Source organism: Moschus berezovskii, chromosome 9, assembly GCF_049115385.1.
Source record: "Moschus berezovskii isolate FMDL1 chromosome 9, NW_MosBer_1.0, whole genome shotgun sequence".
NCBI classification, from domain to species: Eukaryota; Metazoa; Chordata; class Mammalia; order Artiodactyla; family Moschidae; genus Moschus; species Moschus berezovskii.
The window spans coordinates 16,501,950-16,520,286 of NC_142468.1; the positions used below are offsets into that span (position 1 = coordinate 16,501,950).

At 47.9% G+C, this 18,337-nt stretch overlaps 1 pseudogene across 1 annotated transcript; it reads right to left on the bottom strand.

The window, feature by feature from the left end:
• Positions 1–657: 657 nt before the first annotated feature.
• On the bottom strand, positions 658–15,312 carry LOC129563295 (choline/ethanolamine transporter FLVCR2-like; annotated as a pseudogene). Its single transcript, XR_016038162.1, has 6 exons — positions 14,367–15,312; positions 9,302–9,442; positions 6,261–6,328; positions 5,110–5,219; positions 2,907–3,018; positions 658–1,371 (listed from the first exon to the last, which is right to left on the bottom strand). The product of XR_016038162.1 is annotated as a choline/ethanolamine transporter FLVCR2-like (transcript).
• Between the last annotated feature and the right edge of the window lie 3,025 nt (positions 15,313–18,337).

Consider the following 18,337-nt stretch of genomic DNA (forward strand, 5'->3'; position numbering starts at 1 on the left):
TTTTATACCAAACACTTTGATTAAAATACTCCACAGCCCATTAGAGCTGATGGGAAGCACTCTTCTATTCTACATCCAACTGTTGGTCCTCTCCCCTTCAACCACCATCCACTCCCATTCCTAACTTGTCCTTTTTAGAGACCTGCTGGCAACCCATTGGCTCTGGTCCCTCTACCCCGTGGCACCATCTGAGGAGCTGTCACAAACCAGAAGAGCCACTGCCTGAGGCCATCACCCACCATGACAGGATGGAGGCCCCAAGCGCCCACCTTTCCTCTCCGTTCACGAACCCCGGGCTGAAAGGAGAGGAGCCAGGGCCTCGGGACTTGTCTCAGGACCCGGGGAGGGCGTGGCTCGGCAGACTGTCACAGGGACCAGCTCTGGGGACCAGAGCAGGGAGGCCAGGAGCAGGGAAGGAAGTGGGAGAAAAACCCGGAGAGGCCAGCAGAAAAGCAGGGCTGAGCCCCGCGGAGGAAACCCTTTGTCTCCACGTGTGTGACGCTGAGCGGCTCTCACAGCCACCAGTAGTCGCTCTGCAAACTCCTTCCACCCTCCCTCAGCCCCCACCCCCAAACCGCCCCCCTCCCCATGCTGCCACAGCCTCAGCAAAGCTGGGACCCATAGGTCAGCCAGCAGCTCCCCCACACTCACATTCTCAGAAGTTTCTCTGTTTGCCTTCTGCCTCCGGAGATAAGTCCAAATCAATGGTGAGGTCCAGGAATGGGGAAGGAAGGGCAACAGAGATGATTATCCAGCAGAGCAATGGTCAAGTTCATCCATGAGAGGAAGCCTTAACTCTAAGGGTCACAGGTATCCATCTCCTTCAGATCTTCCAGGGCTCTGGGGGTTCCATCAGCCAACTTGATAAGCCTGGAGAGCACTGTGTCCCCAACAGGCAGAAGCAGGAATGACACTGGCCTCCATTCATAGACCCCTGATATGTGCAGGGAGTTTGCACACAGTGCCCCAATTCTCACAGCACTCTCCATTCTACAGATTAGGAAAGTGGGATGCCCAAAAGTTGGACCATTTTGCCCAAGGTCAAGCAGCTATGGAGGTCTATGATTCAAACAAGGGCCAGAACCCATACTCCTAACACTAAGACAGGTGCTGCCTCTCAAAAAACTTCCCAAGAAGATTCTATCTCCTGCAGAGGGACCCCAATCTGTATGATCAATCAAGACACTGGTATCCCAAATTGGCAACAACAGAAACCCAAGAGCATCAGAGCATCACAATGTCCTGAGGCCCTGACTCACCAGTGAGCAGTGTTCCAAGGGTCAGGAAGACACACAGGAAGATGTTCCCAGGCATGGTTCCATAGATGTCCATGATCTGGCCCTGGAAGATGGTGAAGATGATCCCGAATACCTGCAAAGACATGGAGAAGACTGGAAACAAGGGTCCAGCCAACCAGCCCACAGGGGAGCTGAGCTGCCATAACCCAGTGTCTGCATCAGCCAAGCTTGACAGGGAACAAAGACCCACAGCTCCGGTGCCACCACCAAATGACAGGCCTACCTCAGCAGACACATTGAGGAGGCCAGACGACATGCCTTCTGATTCCAGGTATGTCAGCTCCATGGCAAATTCAAATCCCGATGGGAGGTAGCCGGTCATAAAAATCTGAAGGCCAGATCACAGAAACGAGGTGATGGAGAACGTCCAGAAAAAGGAGAAAAGGCGCCCAGCTCCTGCCCTACAACTCCTTTTCCTCTTCTGTCTCTTCCCATCAAAACGTGCCAGGTTTTTGGAGACCAGGCCATTGCAAGGACAGTGGGACCTCTGCAGGCCAGGAAGTTCAGGCTGTAAGCTCAGGGGCCCTTTTGGGGTCCCCTGTCTCTTCTACCTCCAACCACCAATTACAGACAGAGTCAGCATCTACAGGAGAGGTCAGAATGCTTGGAGTGTTCAGTCCTCAGCTGAGAACTTCTGTGTGATGGGTACACAGTCCCTGGATATTGACCAGCCTCTCCATCGCTCTCTGGAGCCCAGAAGTAGGGCATCGCAGGCCTCCCTACTTCCCTCCAGAGAGTTGCCAGCTAAGAAGGACTGAATCTCGATACCTCTCTAACAACTCATACATGTACACTCAGGTATCACCAACAGAAAAATAAGTGGGAGGTGACACTGAGCAGAGATCCCTGTGGAAGAGGCACAGTTTCCTACACTTTCTTATATAACATGTTAGACCAGTCAGGGCTGGTCTCTTACTTCTGCACCACACTGCCTATCGCTAGCCCTTTGATTACCTCTCTCATTCCTTCCACCTACTCTACAAGGCAGGCCACTGTTATCTTCTGAGTTTCAGCAGCTGAGTGAACTGCTTTGGTTTTAAACAGTCAACTGACATTAGGACCCACACTTTCTGATTCCAAGCTCTGCATACTTTCTGTGACCCCACGTTATCCCAGGCAAAGCTTCCTAGAGACCAAACACTTCCTAGCCTCCCAGCTATCTGTTTTGCTTCCCTGGTGGCTCAGGCGGTAAAGAATCCGCTTGCAATGCAGGAGACCCAGGTTCAATCCTTGGGTCAGGAAGATCCCCTGGAGAAGGAAATGGCAGCACACTCCAGTATTCTTGCCTAGGAAATCCTACAGACAGAGGAGCCTCTCAGGCTATAGTCCATGGGATCACAAAGAGTCAGACACAACTGAGCAGCTAACACTTGGATTGGACAGAGATCTGTGAAGGATATAGTCCATCCCAACAGCATACATGGGCCTGGAGACCCCAGGTAGCCTTTAGAAATGCTACAAGTGAACATGACTTCTGGCCACCATTCCCAAATTTCCAGTGGTCAGTGAGAAGGCGGGAGAGGGATCCATAGGCTTGCTAGGATGTAGGCTGCTCTAGGAGCCATGGGATGGTGCTTTCCAGTTACACAGGTTACAGGTGAAACTTACCCAATGATAGTAGCAGTGATGGATATTATCCAGAGGTGTCCCAGGTTCAAGGTCAATGTGAATCCCACCATGCCCACCAGAGTCATGATATAGAACAACCAGAGTGGTCTCACTACAAGCAGAGGCAAAGAAGTTGAGTCATATACTTCAAACTTCAATGAGGTTTTTCCTTCCTCCCTCAATCTCATCCCTTCAATCAATCAATGAGGCACCTGCTCTGGGCCAAGTCCTCTGCAATGTGCTAGGACATCTGCTGTCATAGAACATTCTGTCCATGTGGTTTGTGGACACAAAGCCAATGATTACACAAATATTCATTTTACTACACTGAGCTCAGAGCTATGAAGGGTAAGACCAGGACGGTGTGAAGCCATCTTGTGGCATGAGTGTTCTCTACAGAAACCTCTCAGCGAGTCAACACTGCACATGGTACACGCTCCACAAACAAGAAGGGCACAGTGCTTTCCTCTCCTCTTTCCCCATCAAAACAAACAAACAAGACACACATCAGCTGTGGTCTGTGTCAGTGGCATGCAGACAACCCCAGAAGGCCACTCTGCTTGTCTGCATCGCCCCCGACCCCCAGACAGTGCCGGGCAGGGCCCTGACTGTGAGCCTCTGTCGTCTCCAAGTCCTCCCTGTTGCCACCTGCTCACGTGCAACACAGCTCTTCCCGCTGAGTCTGAACTCCTCCAGTCCTGACAGTGCCGCTGAGAGAACATTCTCCAGCCCTGAACTAGCCCTTGACTCCAAAGCCCAAGGAAGAAAGCTGCGCCCCCTCCCGGGTGCGTGTCCCACGGTTGGTCCCTCGGAAGGCCCATCAGCGCTGGTTTCTGCTTCGGGCTCACCCTGCTCCTGCCCATCCACGCACCGCTCCCCACAGGTTGCCCCTCAGGGTTGCTGTGGCCCCGGCTCCTGCCCTGGGACCGGCACCCTCTCCCTGTCCTCCTGACTGAGGTCAAGGACTCCGCACCTCCTTGTGCACCCTGGCCACAAGCATCAGGACTCAGACCATGAAAGCTCAGAGCCTTCCCTCAATCTCTGCTGAAGCCAGAAACATGGTGGGGCTGGCAGGTGTATACGGCGCTTACGTCAAACTAATATTGCAGTGATTGGATGCCAGAGATTCTGTGGAAACTTCAGATGCACTTAGTATTTCATTTAACCTTTACAAAAGCCCTGCAAGGAAAGCATTATGACTTACTGTGGGACAAAAGAGGAAACTGAGGCGCAGACCTGTTAGATTACATGTCCAAAGTCATTCATGCAGTAAACGCAGACTGAGATTGAAAACCTGTGCTCTCTCTATTCCCACACACAGAAATACGAACACACTGTGGGCCTGTGTCTTTGGAAAAGGTTAAGACGCCCCCAAAGACACCCTTCCCTCTTGGTCTTCAAAGTACCTCCTGAGGGCAGAGGACCTTCATCCTGCCTCCACCTGCTCCCTGCTTCCAGTCCAGAGCCTCACAGAAGCAGGTCCGAGTGTAGAGAACAGGTCTGCCACTGCCTGTCATCTCCAGACACTCAGAACTTTGGAGGCCTTGACTAAGCAGCCCAGAATGTTGCCCTTCTCCAAGGCCGGCTACTGAATTGAGGCCCCTGGTTGCCTTTTACAAATGCAGACTCCTCCACTGAATGGGTATACTGGATTAGCCTGGCATCCACTAAAATCTTAGTTCCTCTTAGAAATGCTCTGGGCAATCATGACTAAAGCACATCACAATATTTGCCAATAAAGGGGAAGCAATTGCAAGGTAATACACTGAAAATTGTTGGAAGCACAGAGCACCGTGGTTAACCCCACGGGATTCATGAGGGAGCCATGGGAACCTGGCCATAGAACCAGCTCCTCATCACCCCTTTTGGCATTTCCACAAACTTTCCAGTTGCTGATTTTTTCCATATTTATTTTCTTTTCTCCTTCCTTTGCTCCTTCCACAATCTTCTTGGGGGATGGAACTCTGACTGGCTTGATGTCTTCTGTCTCTAATCTTCCTTTGATCTCCACAGGGCAGGCATTGCTTCCCTCATTTTATAAATGAGGAAACTGAGACTCAGAGAAGGTACATGTGAACTGCCTCCTTGACCGTTCAGACCCCCAGCTGCTACAATCCCACCTTCCCTTTGGAGCCATGTTGCTAACGAACATGTCATTTCAAAACATGGGTCTCCAATCAGTCCAAGAGGAAGAGTCACTTACTTGTAAGTTTAAGTTTTGGTCCTATCCAGCCAGATGCCTGAGATCACAGCCCCAAACATTCCTGTAGTGATGATGGTCAGGCCGATTCTTCCAGTATTCACTTCCTCCCCCTGGGGAAACCACAGCCTTAAGGATCATTCAGTGATGGGGCAAGACGCTGGTCAGAACACAGTCACCATGAGGCAAAGGAGCAAAGGCAAGAAACTCAGGCTCCATTAGAGCCAATTCTCAGAAAGTACCAGGGCAAGATGACCAGTAAAAGCTGCCAGTAGGGAGAGAATCCTAGAATAATTGCTCCTCCCAACATGAAATAACCCTGGATATACATTCAATATTTAGATTGTTTGAGCTATCACTGCCAAAAGGCATAGGAAGACAAAAATTATGTATTTTAGAGTGCTTATTAGAAGCTGGACACCATACAGAGGATTTTACATCATCAATGCATTTCATTCTAATTCCCCACCATAAGGTTAGGAATCAATATTACCCATTTTCCAGATGAAGACACTGAGGCACAGTGAGACTAGCCTACTAGCCCAAGGTCATGTGGCCTGTATTAAGTGCAGAGGCAGGATCTGAACTCAGATCTGTCAACCTCCAACACTGGAACACTCACCTATGGTGGCCTACCCCTCCCACAAGTGTGAGACCTTCAACCTTTTGAGGGTTGGACCTGGGATCCTGATTCCAGGATACTCAGGGTCCATTCCCAGTATCCAGCCCTCACTGGTTCTGGAAATATTTACAATATGCATTCCGTTGAGCAAATAAGAGTTTCAAATTAAACCTTACCCATATTTCACAATTTAAATATTTCACGTGTGATTCAATTTGTATATAAGTTTACCTACTGTGTGGCCAGGCAACATGCTATGCATTTTACACATATAAACCTTATTATTTACTTTCTAATTCTAAAATTAATCTTTCAATAAGTAATTTGGCTTCTTTTGAGAAAAGAGAATGACAGCTCAGAGATGCTAACCAGCTCTCACACTGCTGAGAAGCACTGAACCTGGGGCTGAGACCCAGAGCCACCTCCCTCCAAATCCTGGAGCACACACCATCTCACATTGCCTCCCCAGCTCCTGCCCAGACACTAGAAATCTCCTTCTCTCCGTCATTGGTCAGTGTAGGGAACCCCTTACCGGGTAGTGGAAGATCACCATGCGAGTCAGCAGAGTGGACAAGGCATAAAGCTCACCAGCATTCAGACCTGAAGGGGGCAGGGAGACACAGCATTAGGGGTGTTGTCCTGGCGGGGCCACTGCTAGCTCTCCCCCTAGCAGTGAGGGAGGTCAGAAACCCTCCTCCTGGTTGCCACTGGGAGTAGTGCCCTCAGAGAAGAAGAAATACTCCAGAACAACCCAAGATAACCATTTTAACCTCTTTTTAGGCACACATCATTGACTCTGATCCCTTTGTCCTGTCCAGGTAACATAGGCTCCAGGAAGTATTACTGGAAGGTACACTGTATCGCCTATACACTAAAGTATTACAGGTCAGAACCATCCACATCCCTCTTAAGGGGTGTCCCAACCTAAGGGCTCAGTGGAACTACTGGACATCTTCCACCTCCTCCTGATGACCTATCCAGTCCCCAGAAGAGCTCTGACCTCCGACAACGTTCCCTCTGCTGGAGGAGTCTCACCTCTTTCCTTATCCCTCCAGCTTTCTTCTTGGACTCAGAAATCACACAAAATCTTCTATTTAAAGCCAAAAGGGACCCTAAAGAACATTTAGTTGCCTCTCCTAATCACATCGATTCATCCGGCAAATGAATGGAGCCCCTAGACTGTACGGTAGGAATCTGTTTCCTTGAGGATGATGCCAGTTGTCCAAAGTCATACAGTGACTGAGTGACCAAGGGACGGAAACGGATTCCAAGGAGAAGCGCCTCCCACCCTCCTTTCATGGTAATGATGTTAATGACGATGGTGGTAAGGATGATGGCAGCAGTAGATACTATTTATAGAACTCAAGTTTAGAACCAACGGGCTCAACTAAACTCTTGTCAGTATAGTTCAGTTCAGCTGCTCAATCGTGTCCGACTCTCCGCGACCCCATGAATCACAGCATGCCAGGCCTCCCTGTCCATCACCAACTCCCAGAGTTCACTCAGACTCATGTGCATCGAGTCGGTGATGCCATCCAACTATCTCATCCTCTGTCGTCCCCTTCTCCTCCCGCCCCCAATCCCTCCCAGCATCAGAGTCTTTTCCAGTGAGTCAACTCTTCGCATGAGGTGGCCACAGTATTGGGGTTTCAGCTTTAGCATCAGTCCTTCCTCTTGTAGTTTATCAATAACTACCCCCCACTCCCAGTCAGACAGGAGACTGAATCAAGGCTAAGGCAGGAAGGGGAAGAGAAAGATGGTGTGAAGGATAGCAAGCAGGACCCAACTGGGGCTCTCGCGGGTACAAAATCCTTTCCTTGTCCTCTGTGTCTTATTTGTAGTGAAAAGACTTTGTCTCCTAGACCTTCGCTGAGTTCCAAAGAGCAGGCATGAGCAGTTACTAACTAGGAAAGTGGGGGAATGTAGAAACAAAGGAAAAGCAGTCACGAAACGGTGGTTGAGTCCTAGCTCCTTCTCAAGCTCCTCTCTTACAGGAATGCTGGTGATGTGTTATATTCAGACATGATTATCCCCAACAAGGTAAACCTGCCAGGTCAGGGCCATATTCCTGCGAGAAAATGTGATTACCCCTCAGAGGCTGCCCGTTAGGTCATTCCTGGTATCAGTCACATGGAAAAATTGCAGGTCACTAAGCGGGTGGGCTTTAAAAAGGCAGAAGGGGCTTGTCATCACCCTTTCTCTCCTGGTGAAAACCAGTTTTTTTAAACTGTGATCCAGAGACCACTGGCATTAAAAAGTCTTCGAGTCTAAAACGGCATATTCTGAAGCTCTACCCTGGACCTACTAAATCTGATTCTCCTGGAATGAGGCCAAGAATCCACATTTTAACAACAATAACACACACACACACACAAAACCCTTTGCATTTCTTAACCTTCGGAATGAATGGCCTTAGAGATAGGGAGATCACTGAGCAAGCCCCAGCTCTGAGAGGCCAGGGTTAATGTGGAGGCAACGGAGATGGGAAGGGGCTTCAAGACCCTTAGAATCACCTACAACCCACCTGCATTAGAACTTCTCAACTTTGCTGCAAGCTAGAATCTCCCAGAATGCTTGTGAAAGCAGATTCCCAGGCCCTCACAGACTATCTGAATCTGACTTTCCAGAAGAGAGGCAGGGAATCCAGGCACACACCACCCACAACCCAGGGGACTCTACCATCAGGCCAGTGTGGGAAACTGATCTCAGATCTCATCTCTGGGTTCTGGGTACTCTGTGCTCATTTCCCTTTTGTCCTTCCTGAACCAGGAGTAAACTCTTGATTTTAAAGGCCAGTCTGACCTCAGCAAAGCTCCAGGGGATCCCGGAAGGATTTGCTACCCACCCTGAAGCCAGCATCTTGTGGGGGACACAACCCCTCCACGGCCCATGTAGGGCAGTGTAAAGGCTTTGAAAGCGCCAGGGACAGGTGTCCTCAGAACACGGGTTGAGGCTCTGAGTTCAGATGCCCAACCCTGCACAGATTTTTCAGAGGCATAGCTGGAGGGTGGGCTTGGGGTGGTAACAGGGGAAGTATTCCCTGAGAGGACCCTGCCCAGAAGAGGAGCCTTTCACCAGCTCCCTTAACATGGCAGTTGGTAACCATTGATGCAAAGACATAGAGGAAGCCACGGGAAAGCAAGGCCTGGAGATGCTCAGAGAAGAAGCCAAAGAAGGTTCTTACTTCAACCAACCACCCTGCCATGGCTGATGCTCACCACAGGACCTGCCCAACCCCAGACTCTGGTAGACTCACAGAAACTGGTTCCAGCCCTATGTCTTCCTGCAGTGCCAAACTTGGAGGAGGGAAGGTATTTTACTAGAGCAGGAGGCAGTTTATTTCTCTTGTGATGCTTCAGCAACATCAAGCACAAACACCACCTTTAAACCCCGTCCCCTATAAATCAGTCTGCCGGATTAAGAATAAAACAAAAACAAATAGCGCACCCAGTTAAATTCCAGTTTCAGATAAACAAATAATTATTACATAAAAATGCCCCTAATATAGACACACCACACCTCTTGTCTCACACTTCCAGTTTAAGTACACCCCTGGACACATCTGCGTCTTACCATAGGTGACGACAAGCAGGAGGAAGTTGAGGTTTTTGAAGAGTCAGACAATAGAACTTGAGTACAATGCATCAGGGGATGCCAAGGCATAGCTCAGGGACTGGGCCCTGCTGGGGAGATGTTTACGCTTCTCCTTGAACACTGAAAGGAAAGAAACAGAGGGATCATTGCAAATCCCTTGGTCCCACTCCTGCAGAGCTGACACATGGACGAGAGCTGATTCCCTCTTCTGAGAAAGGGCTCAGACTCCATAAGGAAATATTACTTATTCAATTAAATCCTTTATAGCCTCCTCTGTTGAAGCTGCATTTCACTGCCTGTAGCTGAGTGACTGGTCCTCTGACTACTCTTTTCTTAATGGCCTTTGGATAGCTGTGATGATCGAGCCTCCCAGACAGTGTCCAAGGATCAAGGAGTCCCAAAATAATCAAGGAATGGTGGTGGTGGTTTAGTTGCTAAGTCGTATTTGACTCTTGCAATCCCATGAACTGTAGTCTGCCAGGCTCCTCTGTCCACAGGATTCTCCAGGCAAGAATACTGGAGTGGGTTGCCAGTTCCTTCTCCAGAGAATCTTCCTGACCCAGGAATCGAACCCAGGTCTTCTGCATTGCAGGCAGATTTTTTACCAACTGAGCTATGAGAGCTAATAGCTAATAGATTCAGCTATTCCTGAATCAAGGAATAATGTACCTCAAACGTAGGAAGTCAAGAGATGCCTGGAGTAACAGGCAGGTTTGGCCGTGGAGTACAAAATGAAGCAGGGCAAAGTCTAATAGAGTTTTGTCAAGAAAACACACTAGTCATAGCAAACATCCTTTTCCAACAACCCAAGAGATGACTCTACATGTGGACATCACCAAACGGTCAACACTGAAGTCAGATTACATTCTTTGCAGCTGAAGATGGAGAAACTCTATACACTCTAAGACCTGGAGCTAACTGTGGCTCAGCTCCTTATTGCAAAATTGAGGCTTAAATTGAGGTAAGTAGGGAAAACCTCTAGATCATACAGATATGGCCTAAATCAAATCCCTTATGATTATGCAGTGGAGGTGATGAATAGATTTAAAGGATTAGATCTGGTAGACAGACTACATGAAGAACTATGGACAGAGGTTCATAACCATGGACAGAGGTTTGTAACACTGTCCATAGTTTGGAGGCAGTGAACAAAACCATACAAAAGAAATGCAAGAAGCCAAAATGGTTGTCTGAGGAGGCTTTACAAATAGCTGAGAGAAGAAGAGAAGTGAAAAAGCAAAGGAGAAAGGGAAAGATATACCCAACTGCATACAGAGTTCCGGAGAATAGCAAAGAGAGATAAGAAGGCCTATTTAACTGAAATGCAAAGTAGAGGAAAACAATAGAATAGGAAAGACTAGAGATAACTTCAAGAAAATTGGAGAGTTCAAGGGAACATTCCTTGTAAGGATGAGTGTGATAAAGCACAGAAATCATAAGGCCCTAACAGAAGCAGAAGAGATTAAGAGAGGTGGCAAGGATACACATGAGAACTATACAGAAAAGGTCTTCATGACCCAGATAACCATGATGGTGTGGTCACTCAGCTACAGCCAGACATCCTGGAGTGTGAAGTCAAATGGGCCTTAGAAAAAATTACTATAAAAAAAGCTAGTGGAGGTTATGGAACCCTAGCTGAGCTATTTCAAATCCTAAAGGTGATGCTGTTAGAGTGCTACACTCAATATGTCAGCAAATTTAGAAAACTCAGCAGTGGCCACAGGACTGGAAAAGGTCAGTTTTCATCCCAATCCCAAAGGACAACAACGCCAAAGGATGTTCGAACTGCCGCACAGTTGTGCTCATTTGGCATGCTAGTAAGGTTATACTCAAAATCCTTCAAGATATGCTTCAGCAGTATCTGAACTGAGAATTTCCAGAGGTACAAGCTAGGTTTAGAAAAGGCAGAGGAACCAGAGATCAAATGGCCAGCATTCATTGGATCACAGAGAAAGCAAGAGAATTCAAGAAAAACATCTACTTCTGCTTCATTGACTATGTTAAAGCCTTTGACTGTGTGGATCACAGCAAACTGTGGAAAATTCTTAAAGAGATGGGAATACCATAGCACCTTACCTGTCTCCTGAGAAACCTGTATGCAGGTCAAGAAACAACAGTTAAATCATTACCTAATACAACAGACTGGTTCAAAATTGGAAAAGGATTAAGACAAGGCTGTATATTGTCACCCTTTTTATTTAACTTATACACAGAGTGCATCATGTGAAATGCCAGGCTGGAGGAATCACAAGTTGGAATCAAGAGAGCTGGGAGAAATATCAATAACCTCATATGCGGATGATACCACTCTAATGGCAGAAAGTGAAGAGGATAAGAGAGCCTCTTGACGAGGGTGAAAGAGGAGAATGAAAAATTTGACTTAAAACTCAACACTCAAAAAACAAAGATCATGGCATCTGGTCCCATCACTTCACGGCATAGAAGGGCAAAATGGGAAGCAGTGAGAGATTTTCTTTTCTTGGGTTCCAAAATCACTGCAGACAGTGACTGCAGCCATAAAATTAAAAGACGTTTATTCCTTGGAAGGAAAGCTATGACAAATCTAGACAGCATATTAAAAAGCAGAGACATCACTTGGCTGACAAAGGTCCATCTAGCCAAAGTTATGATTTTTCCAGTAGTCATGTATGGATGTGAGAGTTGAACCCTAAAGAAGGCTGATCACTGAAGAATTGATGCTTTTGAATGCTGGTTCAAGAGAAGACTCTTGAGAGTCCCTTGGACTGCAAGGATATTAAACCAGTCAATTCTAAAGCAAATCAACCCTTTCCAATACTCATTGGAAGAACTGATGCTGAAGTTGAATCTCCAATACTTTGGTCACCTGATGGGAACAGCTGACTCATTGGAAAAGATCCCGATGCTGGGAAAGATTGAAGGCAAAAGGCGAACAGAGTGACAGAGGATGAGATGGTTGGATGGCATCACTGACTCAATGGACATGAATTTGAGAAAACTCCTGGAGATGGTGAAGGACAGGGAAGCCTGGTGTGCTGTAGTCCACGGGGTCTCAAAGGGTCGGACACAGCTTAGCAACTGAACAACAACAACGTCCCACAGAGAACTGAAGAAATTCTGTAGTAACACGGGGATGGAAAGGAAGTGAGAGCTGAGGCTCTGGGATTAGTGGGCCCAAATGAGGACTCAGCCCCAGAGCTCCTCCCAGGGAAAGGGCTGGGCTGCCCATGCTGAGCACAGAGCCTGGCACATGCTGCCAATAAACACTCTCTGAATAAGGGAAAGGATCTGCTCCTATTAGAAAGACCTCGAATTGTTTCTCAGAGTGTGAATTAGACATCTGCCTGAGAAACCAGAGGACTAACACGTGCTCCTGCAGGACTGGGCCTCTGATAGGAAGCACCGGGGAGGGACAGTGGGAAAACCATTCTCTTTATGTTCTAGTTTCAGTACAGCTGGTACAGTCCATTTCACTGCACTGACTGCTGTTCAGTTCTCTGGGGGCCAGATCAGTTTAACTAGTTGTTTGATTGGGTCCACGTAACCATCATACCACCTCATCCAGCCTCCATGAGAATACTCCTGAAAGGTCAGGAAATGGTCTCCGGCTAGAGGAACCTCTAGAAATGGGGTTTACTCTCTTGAACATGAAAGGAGTCCTCATTTTTACCCTAAAAGACCTTCCGCCCAGACTTCAGAGCCCTGCTTCTTTCTTCTCTGGAAATAGTCCTGGGTAACTTCCCACTATTATGAAACTTTCATCCAGTGTCTTGCCTGTTTATCTCTCCTTCTATCAGGGTAAAGAAGTCAAGAAAAGAGGATTTTTAAACCTCTGCAACAGCATGTATTTCCTCAAGGATTTGGCAACCACAAGCCAACGGTACAGGTAAGATTTTTCAATTCTTGTCAAGCAGCTACTGTATTTGCTTAAGAGTAAAATGCCAAAGAGCATAAATGTCCTATCTCCAGGATCTTAACTGAAAAGAACCCGGCCCTCATCTGCTAAAAACATGAGAAATTGGAGCTGGGCAGATTGCAATTTGACACTTCAAGTCTGACCAAGTAAGAGGGTCCCTTTCAGATTGGTCTTTCCTGTTCTCAACCACAGACTCAAAGCTTGTCACCTTTCTAGGAACACCAATATCTCTGTCCAAGAGATACTGTGAGTTCTAAAAAAACCATCAGAGGACTTCCCTGGCAGTCCATTGATTAAGACACTGTGCTGCCACTTCGTGGGGCACAAGTTGGATGCCTGCTTGGAGAACTAAGATCCCACATTCCATGCAGTATGGCCAAAAATGAAAAGAAAACTCATCAGGTAGCCCTTCCTCAGCTTAGAGCCCAGGGAGCAAAAGACACAGTAAGAACAGCTAGATGAAGTACATGATTATAAATCTGTTTGATTCAGGAGATGGGGCTGAAAGCAGAATTGCTTTCAGAGGTTGGAGGGAGGGGGAAACAACGAGTTATTTAACAGGTACAGAGTTATTGGGGATGATAAAAGAAAAAGGCTTTGGGTACATATAGTGCTAATTCACAAAACTGCGAAACTAACGCCATTGAATTGTAGACTTATAACTGGTAAAACTGTACATGTATCACTAGCTTAAATTATAAATATATCTGTTTTACTTAAATTTTAAAAGATGAGATTCATAACCTGCCTGTCTGGGCTATCAGTATACTGAAATGTAAAGAATTTGAGATTCTCTTCCAAAACAGAAGGGAAGACAGAGGATTAAGATATGAGCTTTCCAGCCCTTTCCATGGTTTCTAGGCCTTGGATATTAAGAGTAAGAATTCTACTCCATCCTCCTGGATCTAACTCTAACCCCCAGGGAAGGAGTTGGGCCCTGAGCTCTGTGCCCGCTGTCCTGGCCTCAGCTGTGTGTAAAGAGGGTGAGAGCAACGCCAGGGCCACCAGGCCACGCTCTGCTCTGCAAAGGGTATGGGAGATGCTGTGCTTTGCACAGGCAAACGACAGCTGCCAAGTTCCAGTGACACAGAAGAGTCTGACACAAACAGCTTTTCGGAAATCACAGGTCCAACCCAGTCCTCCACCCACCTGATTGCCGAGGAGAGCTGTGGAGCAGGCGATTGACACCTCATCATCTCCGAACCAGACGGAAGCAATGCAGGAGGGCATACCCAGGATGAAGACCTGGGCCACGGAGCAGACGACCTGGCCCAGCACGGTGACTGGGAAGAGATGTGGCTTCAGGCTGCTCAGCTTTACCCAGGCCCCCAGGCAGCTGAGAACGGAGCCAGCAAGGGCGATGGTCTGCAGGCCGAACTTCTCTAAGAGCCAGGCCACCGGCAGGAGCAGAGGGATGTAGATCAGCATGTAGCACAGGGACAGCCAGTCGATGGCAAAGGCACTGACCCCGTGGAAGTTCATGAAGATGTATTGATGGTGGCATACTGGATCCACTGGAAGGCGTTGCACATGGAATAGCAGCTGAACACCAGGACCACCGCCCACCGGCGCTGGCTCACCTTGATCACAACCTCTCTGCCTAAGTTCCTGAACTGAGGCTCTGGCCTCTGTCCTAGGTGAGGGCGTCTGCGTAGGGGTTCCATCGTGCCCCCGTTGCTTGGGATCTTCACCCTCCATGACCACAGCCTCGACTGGAGCCCTGGGCAGGTGCTCCAGTCTCCCGCAGCCTTAAGTGAGAGTGGTCTCAGCTGGTCCTCTGAAGCCTTCAGAGCACGTGCCCCAGACCCACTCCAGAACAAACAGAATCCCCAGCACCCGCCTAAAAGCCCTGAGTGGGGCTCCCTGCTCTAACCCCCAAGCTCCTGCTCCTACTTTGCCTTGATGTCCTCTGCCCCAGACCGCTGTCTCCAAGGTTGGTAAAAAATGTTTCAAGCCAGTCATGGCAGCAGGTTTTTGGTGCCTGGAGGCCTCCCAAGGCATTCTGGCCAAGGTCAGCACCTCCATCCTGGAAAGAGTTATCTCCTTGTGTAGGCACTTTGCAGGACTATGATATCTCCAGGGTGGGCTTAGGGCCTTGCCCGCTGCTCCCACTGCCACTCCACCTCCCCGCATGGCTTCCCCCACCCCAACTACCTCCACCCACTCTGCCTCCCACCTTCTACAGCCACTGGCACCACAGAACTCTAGTTTTGCCACTGCTTGTGGGTACATTCCTCCTCCAAGCTCAGAATGCCTTACAGACGGGCCATTGAACTCCCATCCATGTACTGCACCTCAAATTCATTTGCCCCTTTCCGGCGACTCCACAAACAATATTCTCCATTGTTCCAAGGTAATCCTCTAAATAAAGTCTCCTAGGGGCCTGTGGGAATGCCCTGTGCACCCACATGGATGCCTGGAAACTCCAGACTGCTCTGTGGTACTCAGGAGGAATTCCTGAATTTACCTGCCTAACCAATGGCAAGCCACTCCAGTACTCTTGTCTAGAAAATCCCATGGATGGAGGAGCCTGGTAGGCTGCAGTCCGTGGGGTCGCTAAGGGTAGGACGTGACTGAGCGACTTCACTTTTACTTTTCACTTTCACACACTGGAGAAGGAAATGGCAACCCACTCCAGTGTTCTTGCCTGGAGAATCCCAGGGATGGGGGAGACTGGTGGGCTTCCGTCTATGGGGTCACACAGAGTCAGACACGACTGAAGTGACTTAGCAGCAGCAACCCTAACCCTAATTTTTTTTTTTTATAATTTACCTATTTTTTAAAATAATTATCTACTTTTTTTTTTTTTAATAATTTACCTCCCCAGTCTTTGCTGGACTTTCAGTGTAAAGATAGATTTGTAGATTTCCTGGGCTGGTTACACTCCTGGGGTAAAGAAGAGATGCAGAAAACTCACTTCCCTCCATGCTTTCCCTGCAAACCTGGTCTTATACTGGGGAACTCAGATTTAAACCTATTTGGTAGGACTTTTCTTCCTTGATGGATCCCCGGGCGGCCTCCTAGGCAAGGACTTGAAGGTGGAAAAGAGGGGAGTTCTGAGACGCTGAAGATCCAGCTCAGAATCTTTTCTGTGGTGAGGTGCCCAGCACAGCGCACGATGTTAAGTGGTCTCTGTTCCAAAGAATAGCAAGAAGAGATAAGAAAGCCTTCCTCAGCGAAAATGCAAAGAAATAGAGGAAAACAACAGAATAGGAAAAACAAGAGCTCTCTTCAAGAAAATTAGAGATATCAAGGGAATATTTCATGCAAAGATGGGCTCGATAAAGGACAGAAATGGTATGGACCTAACAGAAGCAGAAGATATTAAGAAGAGGTGTCAAGAATACACAGAAGAACTGTACAAAAAAGATCTTCACGACGAAGATAATCACGATGGCGTGATCACTCACCTGGAACCAGACATCTTGGAATGTGAAGTCAAGTGGGCCTTAGAGAGCATCACTACGAACAAAGCTAGTGGAGGTGATGGAATTCCAATTGAGCTATATCAAATCCTGAAAAATGATGCTGTGAAAGTGCTGCACTCAATATGCCAGCAAATTTGGAAAACTTAGCAGTGGCCCCAGGACTGGAAAAGGTCAGTCTTCATTCCAATCCCAAAGAAAGGCAATGCCAAAGAATGCTCAAACTACCACACAATTGTACTCATCTCACACGCTAGTAAAGGCATGCTCAAAATTCTCCAAGCCAGGCTTCAGCAATTTGTGAACCGTGAACTTCCAGATGTTCAAGCAGGTTTTAGAAAAGGAAGAGGCACCAGAGACCAAATTGCCAACATCCGCTGGATCATGGAGAAAGTAAGAGTTCCAGAAGAACATCTATTTCTGCTTCATTGACTATGCCAAAGCCTTTGACTGTATGGATCACAATAAACTGTGGAACATTCTGAAAGAGATGGGACTACCAGACCACCTGACCTGCCTCTTGAGAAACCTGTATGCAGGTCAGGAAGCAACAGTTAGAACTGGACATGGAACAACAGACTGGTTCCAAATAGGAAAAGGAGTACGTCAAGGGTTGTATATTGTCACCCTGTTTATTTAACTTATATGCAGAGTACATCATGAGGAACGCTGGGCTGGAAGAAGCACAAGCTGGAATCAAGATTGCTGGGAGAAATATCAATAACCTCAGATATGCAGATGACACCACCCTTATGGCAGAAAGTGAAGAGGAACTCAAAGGCCTCTTGATGAAAGTGAAAGAGGAGAGTGAAAAGTTTGGCTTGAAGCTCAACATTCAGAAAACAAAGATCATGGCATCTGGTCCCATCACTTCATGGGAAATAGATGGGGAAACAGTGGAAACAGTGTCAGACTTTATTGTTTTTGGCTCCAAACTCACTGCAGATGCTGATTGCAGCCATGAAATTAAAAGACACTTACTCCTTGGAAGGAAAGTTATGACCAACCTTGATAGCATATTAAAAAGCAGAGACATTACTTTGCCAACCAAGGTCCGTCTAGTCAAGGCTATGGTTTTTCCCGTGGTCATGTATGGATGTGAGAGTTGGACTGTGAAGAAAGCTGATCGCTGAAGAATTGATGCTTTTGAACTGTGGTGCTGGAGAAGACTCTTGAGAGTCCCTTGGACTGCAAGGAGATCCAACAAGTCCATTCTAAAGGAGATCAGTCCTGGGTGTTCATTGGAGGGACTGATGCTAAAGCTGAAACTGCAATACTTTGGCCACCTCATGCAACAAGTTGACTCACTGGAAAAGACTCTGATGCTGGGAGGGATTGAGGGTGGGAGGAGACGGGGACGACAGAGAATGAGATGGCTGGATGGCATCACCGACTCGATGGCCATGAGTTTGAGTGAACCCCGGGAGTTGGTGATGGACAGGGAGGCCTGGCGTGCTGTGATTCATGGGGTCGCAAAGAGTCGGACATGACTGAGCGACTGAACTGAACTGAACTGTACGTATGTAGCCCTATGCTGCCCCCTGCTGGTGCACAGCCCATTCTGCAGAGAAGCCCTCAAGTCAGGGCCTCTAGGAGGTCAGGCCCGCGGTGATTGCAGCCCTGGGAGGAATAAGGGCCCAGATCCTCCCTGGGTTCAAACACCGACTTAGCTGCTCCCAGGCCTGCTTAGTAGAC